General features: G+C 39.4%; 1 protein-coding gene across 1 annotated transcript in view; it reads left to right on the top strand.

Annotated features, from left to right (window-relative positions):
* The first annotated feature begins 6,094 nt into the window (after window positions 1–6,094).
* The window catches only part of foxp1b (forkhead box P1b), a 229,434-nt gene continuing 222,885 nt past the window's right edge, over window positions 6,095–12,643 (top strand). The window contains exon 1 of the mRNA XM_046342800.1: window positions 6,095–6,462. The gene's annotated coding sequence lies outside the window, so the exon portion shown is untranslated. The remainder of the gene's footprint in view (window positions 6,463–12,643) is intronic.

Below are 12,643 nucleotides of genomic sequence, written 5' to 3'. Positions count from 1 at the left end.
GAGAGCTGTACAGGTTGAAGGCATGTCTAAATGTTTCATAATTTATATGTGATGGAGTAATTGTGTGACTGTTACAATTTACACATTTGATTATTAAAGTAATTATCACTTTCATTAATAATCAAAGTGTTTACTGTTTTATCATAGGAACAATGAGATGGTACTGGCTTCAACTGCTGTCAGAGGGTGGCGCTCTATACCAAAGAAACAGACTTTCCAAGAAAACCCATCAGCCATGCTGGGCATTTTAGGTGCAGCCATGATAAATTTACTGTCATTTGTAAAGAAATGAACGGTGCTTTTCAGACCTTGATCAAGGACAAAGAGACTTCAAATATTTTCTCTTGAGGTTAAATTAATGTTGCTTTTCAACGAGTGTTAACTGGACTATTGGACCGACCTGTGATAATTATTTTCTGTAGGGGGCAAATGACAGACTTTTAATTACTGCCATAATGTCTGAACACCTTCAGTGACAGTAAAGAGGGCTGGAACAGGGAAAAGTCTGTTTTCATAGGCTTTTACCAGTTATTTAGAGGAAGTAACGAATAATGCACTTTATAATATAGGGGAAGACGTCTGCCACTACAAAATAGTTTCCAACAAAGTTGAGGCCGAGACATAGGATATAATAATAATAATATATGCCATTTAGCAGGACACTTGTACGTTTGCTTGCATTCATTAAAGTTTGTCCCTCGGTCTAACTTTCACCCCTCGATCTCCCTCCTTTCATTGGACAAAGCGCAGAAAAAAGAAAATAAAGCTTTTTCTGCCTCAATTGTAATGAGATAGTTTACAACTAGACATTTTTACTTAGTCCTTAGTTTACTTAGTTAGTCCTCCCAAGCGGAGTAATATTGTTAGTATTTACAGTGTGGTTGTTGCATGCTTTCTTGGTACACAAGATCGCGTGTACAGTTCATTATCTCTAGCACAGAATTGTCTACTGCGTCCACCTACCATTGTCGATTCCAGCTCGCTCACATGGAGTTTGTCTTTGTTTGGGACAGTTTTTTTGTATTGTTTCTATGGCGAAATAAACAAGTAAACAACACCAATAATATTACATGAGAGCTGAAATACTGCTCAATGTCTTGCATTTTGAAATGCTCAGTGATAGTATGGACGTTGGACCATCGAAAGAGGCGCAAATATGATGAGAACTGCATTGATTTGGGGTTAACTTAAATTGGGAGAGGTGCCTTTCCTCAGCCACAGTGTGTTATATGTGCAAAAGTACTATCTCACAAATCAATGAAACCTTCACTCGTGCTCAGACATTTAGAGACTAAAAATGTCATTTTGAAAAATAAGCCACAGGAGTTTTTTGACTGAGAATTAGGATGACTTTCGAGTAGTAAGACATGTATAACAGCAACGGATAACATTAATAAGAATGGCCGAGAAGCGTCTTATATGGTGAGATACTGAGTGGCTAGGGCAGGCAAGCCCCACACTATGGTGGAGGACTTCATTCGTCATGCTGCCGAGGATATGGCTGGGACAATGCTGGGGGTAAAGGCCAAAAAAAACTATACAGACAATGCCTTCAACAAACAACACTGTATCACAAAGCATCAGTGACATGGCAGGAAATGTTTTGAAAGATTTAATGCTTCGTATACAATCCAGTGAATTCTATGCTTTACAGCTCGATGAGTCAACAGACAAGGCGGGCCTGGCACAGCTCCTAGTATATGTCCGTTACGATTATGGGGGGTCAATTAAGGAAGACATCCTCTTCTGCAAACCATTGGAAACCAGGACAACAGGAGAGGATATTTTTTAAGTACTGGACATCTTTGTGACATGGCGCAAAAGCCATGACAGGGAGACATAGTGGAGTGGTAACGTGCATGCAAGCAGTTGCTCTCGACACCACTTGGGTACACTGCAGTATCCACCCAGAGGCTCTTGCTGCCAAAGGAATGCCGGACAGCTTGAAAGACGTTTTGGACTCTACAGTGAAAATGGTTAACTTTGTTAAAGCAAGGCCCCTGAACTCTCCTGTATTTTCTGCACTATGCAATGATATGGGCAGCGACCATGTAACGCTTTTACGACATACAGAAGTGCGCTGGTTATCAAGAGGCAAAGTATTGACACATTTTTTTTTTAAATTGAGAGACGAGCTTAAAAGTTTCTTTACTGACCATAATTTTCACTTGTCTGACCGCTTGCATGATGATGAGTTTCTCACACGACTGGCCGATCTGGCTGATGTTTTTTCTCACCTGAATGATCTGAATCTAAGATTACAGGGACTCTCCACAACTATATTCATTGTGCGGGACAAAATTGAGGGTATGATTAAGAAGTTGGAGCGCTTCTATGTCTGCATTATCAAGGACAACACACAGGTCTTTCCATCATTGTGGGATTTTTTTGTTTGCAAATAAACTCAAGCTTACGGACAATGTCAAATGTGAAATAGCGAAGCACCTGAGTGAGTTGGGTGCGCAATTGCGCATGTACTTTCCCATAATGGATGACACAAACAACTGGATTCGTTATCCCTTTCATGCTCTGCCTCCAGTCCACTTACCGATATCTGAACAAGAGAGCCTCATCGAAATTGCAACAAGTGTTAATGTGAAAATTGAATTTCATCAGAAGCCACTGCCAGATTTCTGGATTGGGCTGCGCTCAGTATCCTGCCTTGGCAAATCACACTGTTAAGAGACACTGATGCCCTTTGTAACCACGTACCTATGTGAGAGTGGATTCTCGGCCCTCACAAGCATGAAAACTAAATACAGGCACAGACTGTGTGGAAAATTATTTAAGACAGACTCTCTCCAATACAACCCAACATTGCAGAGTTATATGCATCCTTTCAAGCACACCCTGCTCATTAACCTGTGGTCAGCTATTCACAGTTTCCGATGAACAAATAAAGTTTTATATGTAAGATGGCTAAATAAAGAGCAAAATGATTTGTGCCCTGGTCCTATAAGAGCTCTTTGTCACTTCCCACGAGCCAGGTTGTGACGACAACTCACACTCATTCTCATGTTTAATAAATGTATCGTACTGTGTGTGTTTGTGACAGGCTTACAATGATGGCAAAAAACAACATTAGAAAGTGTGCTGACCTTGGTGCTAGAGGGGGGTATGCAGCTAGAGGTTGAATGTTTGAAGGGGTACGGAAGTATAAAACGTTTGGGAACCATTGTACTAGAAGAAACTCATGGACAATATGGACACAGATGTAAAAAATGAATACTATACATTCATGTATTTTTTTCAGGTTATTCAAGTATCAAATTACCAGAGTTACCATAGATTTCCATAAATTACCTGTTAATGATCAAAATTACAGAATGTTCTTGTAACTTTGACTGGTATCTTTGAAACCCTAATTCTGATGCTTTGGTCTTGGTCCCATTATCTCCACCTACTGGTAACTTTTTGTCACGACTCTTTTCTGGCATTTTTGCTGTAAGACACTATTAGTTCTACTGATACTCCACACGGTATTATCACTTCTGAGATAAACAGAAAAGCACACTACAACAACGAAGCTTACTTTTTGCAAAATAATGTAATTTTATTTTGTCTACCCACATCAATCAATTGTTTGATCAACCATAGCAGTAAAGAACAAGTAAAACGTTAATATTATCCCCATAGGATGCTTGTCGTGAAATGTAGATGCATGTCTATTTCCAGGCTTTGTGTCCCTTGCTGACAAATAGAGTAGACACAGATGGGTGAAATGTCCTCAGAAGTCATTATCTGTGAACCCTGTCCAGAAGTGGCTTCCTTTCATTCCATGTAGAATGGTAGTCATCTAGTGTTCCTCTGTTGCTCTTAATGCCCTCAGCAGCAGGGGAGAACATATGAAAGCCAACCCTTTGGAAATCGAGAGTAGATTCTTTTCATTTGCTTAATTACCTAATTAACAGAAAGCTAATTACTTTGTTGTGTGCATGGGTGCATTTGGAGAGGGTGTTACATAACTGATAGTAATCCTCAATTCATTTGTTTTGAAGCAGCACTCTATCAAGTCAAGGCCTAATCCACAGCACATTGGTAACATCAAACCAACAATATGTCAAAACAATTCAGACAAGACACTTGTGTGTTAGACACTGTTGAGCTTAATATGCCCAATATACAGATACATTTAGCCGACTATTGGCTGGCTGACTTTGTAATCGTGTGTTGTATTGTCTTTATTATGGATAAACATTTTTAATTAATTTTCATCAATTAGTAGTTTGCCTAGAGAATTACATTTTGTGTGTGTATTGTGTGATTACTGCTTTGAAGTTGCAAAGAGAGAGGGGTGCCATTGTTACTATAAATGTATGCATTACAGTCCTATAATGTACATCAAACTGTGGACATGCTCAAAGTGTGGAAAACTATGCAAAATAAATAACTATATTTATACATAATTCCTGTTCCAGGAGAGTGCATCTTATAATCACTTTAAAAACTTGATTCATTTCATTACAAACATTGTCTGATTGATCAGGCAGGTTTTGTTTTCAGGAACAATACATGTTTATTTCCAGAGCAAAATATTTATTTCAAGTGATGTCATTTTATTTTTAATGTCCTATGTTGGAATAGTTAATGTAGATCATTTCCTATTCCCCGGTGTTTAGGGGTATCCATAGATATTCTTCTCTGTATTCCTTTTGTTTGTGTTTTGGGTGTAAATTACTGTACATTTGTTACAACTAATATTGTCTTTTGTTGTTTGTTTTCTGCATTGACTGGATCTGCTGCACATTTTATTGAATTGACAACATTTTCTATCTAATTTAAAATCTTGTGACTGACTGCGTGGTTTGGACTTCACCTGGACTAAACACAAATCCCACACCTGCATGTTTCTGTGGCTGTGTGAGAGCAGAGCAGAGGACCATTAAACACAACACCGTGGTCTGGTCAAGCTAAGGGCCATACCGTGATTGATGTCTCTCTCCCACGCCTTAGGGCTGCTTGTTTCTCCTCAACTTCTTTACGAGGAGAATATGGAACAGTGGCCCCCACCATCCACCATCACCGGATGTCTTCAACTGTGCTAACAATGAGCCTCTAATATGTCATCAGTTCTCTTTACTCTATGGCTTTGTGTTTTTTCAGGATTATTCAACTATCATTTGACTTTAGGCTTAATTGTAGGCCTTTTCATTTTCAGCTGCAGAGAGCTGTACAGGTTGAAGGCATGTCTAAATGTTTCATAATTTATATGTGATGGAGTAATTGTGTGACTGTTACAATTTACACATTTGATTATTAAAGTAATTATCACTTTCATTAATAATCAAAGTGTTTACTGTTTTATCATAGGAACAATGAGATGGTACTGGCTTCAACTGCTGTCAGAGGGTGGCGCTCTATACCAAAGAAACAGACTTTCCAAGAAAACCCATCAGCCATGCTGGGCATTTTAGATACAGCCATGATAAATTTACTGTCATTTGTAATGAAATGAACAGTGCTTTTCAGACCTTGATCAAGGACACAGAGACTTCAAATATTTTCTCTTGAGGTTAAATTAATGTTGCTTTTCAACGAGTGTTAACTGGACTATTGGACCGACCTGTGATAATTATTTTCTGTAGGGGGCAAATGACAGACTTTTAATTACTGCCATAATGTCTGAACACCTTCAGTGACAGTAAAGAGGGCTGGAACAGGGAAAAGTCTGTTTTCATAGGCTTATACCAGTTATTTAGAGGAAGTAACTAATAATGCACTTTATAATATAGGGGAAGACGTCTGCCACTACAAAATAGTTTCCAACAAAGTTGAGGCCGAGACATAGGACACTTGAACGTTTGCTTGCATTCATTCAAGTTTGTCCCTCTGTCGAACTTTCACCCCTCGATCTCCCTCCTTTCATTGGACAAAGCGCAGAAAAAAAAGAAAAGAAAGCTTTTTCTGCCTCAATTGTAATGAGATAGTTTACAACTAGACATTTTTACTTTATGACAATCCGCTGGTGTCGACCCTTTCTGCTAAAGATAATCCATAATCTCCCAGCAAAATTGCATTATTGGACTTGGTTTCTGTGTAACTGGCAACGAATGTGACTTCAGTTCTGTTCAAATTCTGTGAAGATCTGCAATGAATATTGTTTACCCAGCAGGTGGATATGACGTCACGGACTCGGAACATCAGAAAATAACAACATCCAAATCCGCGATTCCGTTTTCTTTTATAGCGCATTAAATTGTATTAACATTAGTAGGAGCTCGCTCTCGTATTTGAGACAGAAGGTGTTGTGAAACTCTAGATTATTCTCCCTGTAACGGCGCTCTCCGTGAATGCAGCAGAGATATCTTCTCGTAGTTAAAGTTAGTCCCCCCAAGCGGAGTAATATTGTTAGTATTTACAGTGTGGTTGTTGCATGCTTTCTTGGTACACAAGATCGCGTGTACAGTTCATTATCTCTAGCACAGAATTGTCTACTGCGTCCACCTACCATTGTCGATTCCGGTAAGTTGATCATATTATAATGTTCTCTCGTTACTCATTGCCTCTACTATTTCAGCTCGCTCACATGGAGTTTGCCTTTGTTTGCGACTGTTTTTTGTGTTGTATTGTTTCTATGGCGAAATAAACAAATAAACAACACCAATAATATTACACGAGAGCTGAAATACTGCTCGATGTCTTGTTGTATCGCTGTAAGCAGCGTATACCTTTTGAAATGCCCAATGATAGTATTCGAAGACGAGATACCGCATCTTCTACTTTTCTAGAAGTTTGGTCGGTAGTTGCCCTCTTTATTTTCTCATGTTTGTTACCCCGGGTGAATTTTATGTTTAACAATCTCAAGAGTATGTAAGAAGTGCAAGTTATACTTTGTGAAACCATGCTCTTGGTCAACTATGTGTTTACACTTTAACTCAACATGAGCTTTTTGAATGTAGAGAGGAAGTTTGAGTGCCGTGATTTCTTTGGACCAAAATCAGGGTTCAGGGACTTTTCCCCACGTGCTACCTTCCACAAACTGCAGGACGGACCAGACTCACTGTATAGCTGTGACTCTGACGATTGAAATTCCGTAATTTCATAGATTTTGACACATTATAATTTCTTATGGTTACAGTAGGAAGCACCGTGTTTGATAGTTCAGTTATGTACGTTGACATAACCTAATGTATACCACGATTTGATAGTTACTGTAGCACTTGCATAGACAATACCACTCCTACAGTGTAATAACATTATTGTGGTCTAGTGCACTGCAATGGTATTGAATACTCTTTTTATACTTTAAGCATCTCTATATACAGGGGACATCTTTTGTAGACTTTTCTTATTTGTTACAATTACCATCCCACTTTGAGTTGTTAGTGCTTACCTGTTGGAGGATGAACGTTTTACATAACTTTTTTTGATTGGGTTGTAGGAGATTATAGTCATATTTTTGTGCAAGAATATATTCCACGTTGAAAGTAGAGCAATGAACTTTGATAAATGACACGTTTGTTATTGTAGTGGTGCCTGTACAGCAAAGACCATATCAAACGGTAGTGTTCCGAGTTTTTTTTTACAAGGTAGTGCTAAGTGTTGCACTAACAGATGAATTGAAACATATTTTGGTTGCACTTTATAATGGCAAGTGTGTTCAGTTATTCTATTTATTATTCTATTTATTTTATGTTCTATTATTTACATCTTGAACTATATTAAATCACTATTATTGCAAATAAAATAACACACTGTAACTTGCACACAGGGTGTATATGATATTTTAATAATTTCGTATATATAGACCATGATTGTTTCCCTAAAATAGGAGGGAACATAACAAGCACAAAGCAGTTAGATCTACATTTTCCTCACAATAAGGGCACAAACCAAACCTGCAGCTGGTGCGCTATTGGAGCTAAAACCATCAAAAAATAAAAGGCAACCGCAGCTTTAACATCTATCGTTGGCAGAGCTCCCTCTTTCTTGCTCTTTGGATTAGTCATTGTCTGAGGGGAAAAAACACTTTTTGTAGGAGAAGTAAAGTAAACAGCCTTGAACAAGCGAACCTTGACAACCCAGATTAAGGAAAACATTGAAGATCAAACAATGCTGCTGCTGGGCTGTTGTCATGAGCTGCCTGAGAGAGAGCTGCAGACTATTTGAACAAGCACTGGGGTTTGTGTGCTCACTTATGCAGAAATGGACCTTCGCAAATGCTGACCCAGGTTTAAAAAGCACAGGGTGAACTTTCTTTGATACTTTCCAGCTCTGGTGTTGTATACAGCCAGTGTCCAGAGAGCCCCAGCCTTTCTTCTCCTGTCTGACAGGAACACACTAACAGTGTCCTCTCAGACTGCTTTATGTCAGATAAAACTACAGTGCTTTCCCTGCCCTCTATTGCAACTGGAAAAATTCAGTCTGAAAAAAGTATTCAAATCAAGACAGGGTAGTCCTATGCAGTTTTATTACTTAGCCTCCTTGAATTCCTGTCCAATCCGTAATGCACTTCTGTGTTATTTTCTTATAGTCCTTATTTTCAGTTTGGCCTTTTTAGTACATACACAGGCTTGTGTTTTGGGTCCTCTGTGTGTAATGAGAATTGAGGCTAAATTGGTGAGAAAGTAATCAGTCACTCATGTATTCAGTCTGAGGAGGACTCTCATCCCAGAGTGGGCGGGCTTGCTCTTTCATCTGACTGCTCAGTATTTTGTGGACACGCTGAAATACCCAGTGCTGGGTACGGAAGGCCTGTAAACTGACTGTGCCCTCGCTAGCAGCTCAAAGATAAGAACAGTTATTTTGGTGGGAATGAGCATTCACACTACATAGAGTTTCCAGATTAGGGCTGGTATTAGGGTATTTGCCCTGTCATTATTGTTTTATACAGAGTTATTGTAATGTGAAGTGGTACCACTTTTGGATAACTTTCCCTATGTAACTTGTGTATTTAAATATCATCACCTCACTGTTGGAACATTCACATCATGAGTTTGTCATGTGACTCATGCAAGTTTACATGAAAAATTGGTGGTACATGGACACGAAAGGATGAGGGAATGAATAGTAGGATTGTAAGCAGCACAAGTATGACTAGTATACCTACAGTGTTTTATTAGTGAGCTATTCTGTTCTAATGGAATGGGTAACAAAGGAAAGCAGGACAATATTTGCAGGGTAAAGGTTAGTGTTGTCCCACTCCCTGTGGGGTGCCCAGGCAGCTGTTGTCTCTCTGCGCCGTGCCCCTGGCACACTGTGCTCTCCATGCCAGGCTGCCAGGCCATTGGTCAGGGAGTGGACGGCTTCAGGTGAGAACCGAGCAGCTCCTCTGTTTCCATGGAGACTGCACACGCTCAGGACGGCCATTAACTAATTCAACCATTAATTACTGTCTTCCTCTGTCATCTGTCCATAAAAAAGGGAGGGTGACATAATGTCACTGGCAACAGGGGGAAGAAAGGAAGTGTGCAATTTCTATCAATTAACTATACATAATGAAATAATTATTGTTGCATGATAAAAAGTTAGTACATTTTTTTTTGGTACAATTTTCAAATGGATGTGATTATTTTCACTTTTCAGTGCAATGATTTTTGGGGAAATCATTAGTGCTTATTTTGTTGCCAGTTGTTTGTCTACAATTGAGTATTTATGTATATTTCATGTTATACTGTACATCATACAGGTTCTGTTGTTTTGGTGGATGCCCACCTGAGACCTAATTACTTTAGTTTCACCTGCTTATCATCAATAATCCATTGAAAGGAGGTAAAATCAGTTCACTTATATACTAGAATGGAAAAGTAATAATGAAAGGGCAGTAGACAATTGTGCCATTTCAACGTGTCTACGGCTGCAAACTACACTCTCTGTAGTACTGTTGGTTTGCATTAGATGTGAAAACTTTGCATGTGTGTAGGAGTGTAGAGCGTAGTGACTATGCCTGAAAGTAATGTTTCACTCAATCTACTCATAAAGAAAGCAAATGCTTGTGCAAATCTTAACACCTCTCATATTCAAATATGTACATCTTCCATACATATTTCTCACACATTCTTTTTTTGCCATAGAGCTGACTTGTCAAATCTCAAGGGCATCTGAGATGTGAGACGTATTTTGGAGATTGAAAGGATTGCAGAAGTTTTTTCTTTTAAATAAACGGGTCACAATTGGCATGGTTCCAATCTTTTGTGATGTGTGTGTGTGATGTATATACATATATATATATATATATATATTTATGTGTGTGTGTATGGGGTCAGACCCACGAGTGGGTTTCTCCGACCCAGGGTTCCACGGGCAGGATCCGCATGGGTAAAGGGAGGGATCCCACACAACACTGTTCCTAGTGGTGAGACTTTCTATGAATGTGACATTTGAAAACACCAAAGGATGCCTGCTATGATCCAGACTGTTGTGGAGTATTGATCTAGATATTTCAGTAATTTTCTGTTTCACTATACTACTACTACTCGCCTGTGTGTCTCACAAGTAGGTTGAAGTGGTCACATGTCGTGATATGCACATATAGCCGATGTCAACTATTTCACGTTGCATATGCATGCAGTGGAATCACTGTATTGAGCAGCACCTTCTTGGCTGGGAATAAGACTACAGACACTCCTACAGGTTGGCCAAGGTTTTCCTATGCCTTGTGTCCCTGTTGAGGGGTGGCCTTGGTCCCTTCTTTCTGCTCTCCTCTGACTCAATACTTTGTCTCTGTGTTTTTCAAGGTCGATATACAGTGCATTCGGAAAGTATTCAGACCCCTTTCCACATTTTGTTACGTTACAGCCTTGTTTTAAAATGGATGAAATAATGTTTTTACGCATCAATATACACACACACACACAATACCCCATAATGACAAAGTGAAAACTGGTTTTTAGACATTTTAGCAAATGTATGGATGTATGTATGTGTATACATACATACATACATACATACATACATGCATACATACATACATACATACATACATACATACATACATACATACATACATACATACATACAAAAAAACGTATTTAGTCAGCCACCAATTGTGCACGTTCTCCCACTTAAAAAGATGAGAGGCCTGTAATTTTCATCATAGGTACATTTCAACTATGACAGACAAAATGAGAAAAAGAAATCCAGAAAATCACATTGTAAGATTTTTTAAATGAATTTATTTGCAAATTATGGTCGAAAATATTTATTACAGGCCTAGCATCTTTTTACGTGGGAGGACTTGCACAATTGGTGGCTGACTAAATACTTTTTTGCCCCATTTGTATTATATATATATCACTTATTTACATAAGTAGTCAGACCCTTTACAATGAGACTCTATATTGAGCTTGGGTGCATTCTGTTTCCATTGATCATCCTTGAAATGTTTCTGCAACTTGATTGGAGTCCACCTGTGCTAAATTCAATTGATTGGACATTATTTGGAAAGGCACACACCTGTCTATATATAGTACCACAGTTGACGGTGCGTGTCAGAGCAAAAACCAAGCCACGAGGTCGAAGGAATTGTCCATAGAGCCCCGAGACAAGATTGTGTCTTCACAGATCTGGGGAAGGGTACCAAAAAATGTCTGCAGCATTGAAGGTCCCCAAGAACACAGTGGCCTCCATTATTCTTAAATGGAAGAAGTTTGGAACCACCAAGACTCTCCCTAAAGCTGGCCGCCCGGCCAAACTGAGCAATCGGGGGGGAAGGGCCTTGGTCAGGGAGGTGTCCTAGAACCTGATGGTCACTCTGACAGAGCTCCATAGTTCCTCTATGGAGATGGGAGAACCTTCCAGAAGGACAACCATCTCATTAGCACTCCACCATTCAGGGCTTTATGGTAGAGTGGCCAGACGGAAGCCACTCCTCAGTAAAATGCACGACAGGCCGCTTGGAGTTTGCCAAAAGGCACCTAAAGGACTCTCAGACCATGAGAAACAGGATTCTCTGGTCTGATGAAACCAAGATTAAACTCTTTGGCCTGAATGCCAAGTGTCACATAAGGAGGAAACCAGGCACCATCCCTATGTAACCGATGTGAAATGGCTAGCTAGTTAGCGGGGTGCACGCTAACAGCGTTTCAATCGGTGACATTACCCGCTCTGAGACCTTGTAGTTGTTCCCCTTGCTCTGCAAGGGCCGCGGCTTTTGTGGAGTGATGGGTTACAATGCTTCGAGGGTGGTTGTTGTCGATGTGTGCAGAGGATCCCTGGTTTGTTCCCAGGTAGGGGCGAGGAGAGGGACGGAAGTAGAGAATGGGGGTAACTCTTGAAATACATGAGTGCCAAGCTTGTAGCCTCATACCCAAGAAGACTCAAGGATGAAATTGCTGCCAAATGTGCTTCAACAAATTAATGAGTAAAGGGTCTTAATACTTATGTAAATGTAATATTTCATTTTTTTTAATATACATTTGCTTTGTCATTATGGGTTATTTTGTGTGTGTATGTGTGTATTGATGAGGGGAAAAACAATGAATCAATTTTAGAATAAGGTTGTAACGTAACAAAATGTGGAAAAAGTCAAGGCGTCTGAATACTTTCCGAATCACTGTACTCTTATTATTACCTTGGGTGCACAAGCACATTTTTTTTCCCTGACAATTATTTAGAATACTGCACTATTTACTTAAATTCTGCATTTCTTAGCAGAATTTCCCTAGTAGAATATGTCCAGCATAGCTTAGAGTTACCCACACTC

Source organism: Oncorhynchus gorbuscha, linkage group LG03, assembly GCF_021184085.1.
Source record: "Oncorhynchus gorbuscha isolate QuinsamMale2020 ecotype Even-year linkage group LG03, OgorEven_v1.0, whole genome shotgun sequence".
NCBI lineage: Eukaryota > Metazoa > Chordata > Actinopteri > Salmoniformes > Salmonidae > Oncorhynchus > Oncorhynchus gorbuscha.
This window is presented reverse-complemented; position numbering and strand designations above follow the sequence as displayed.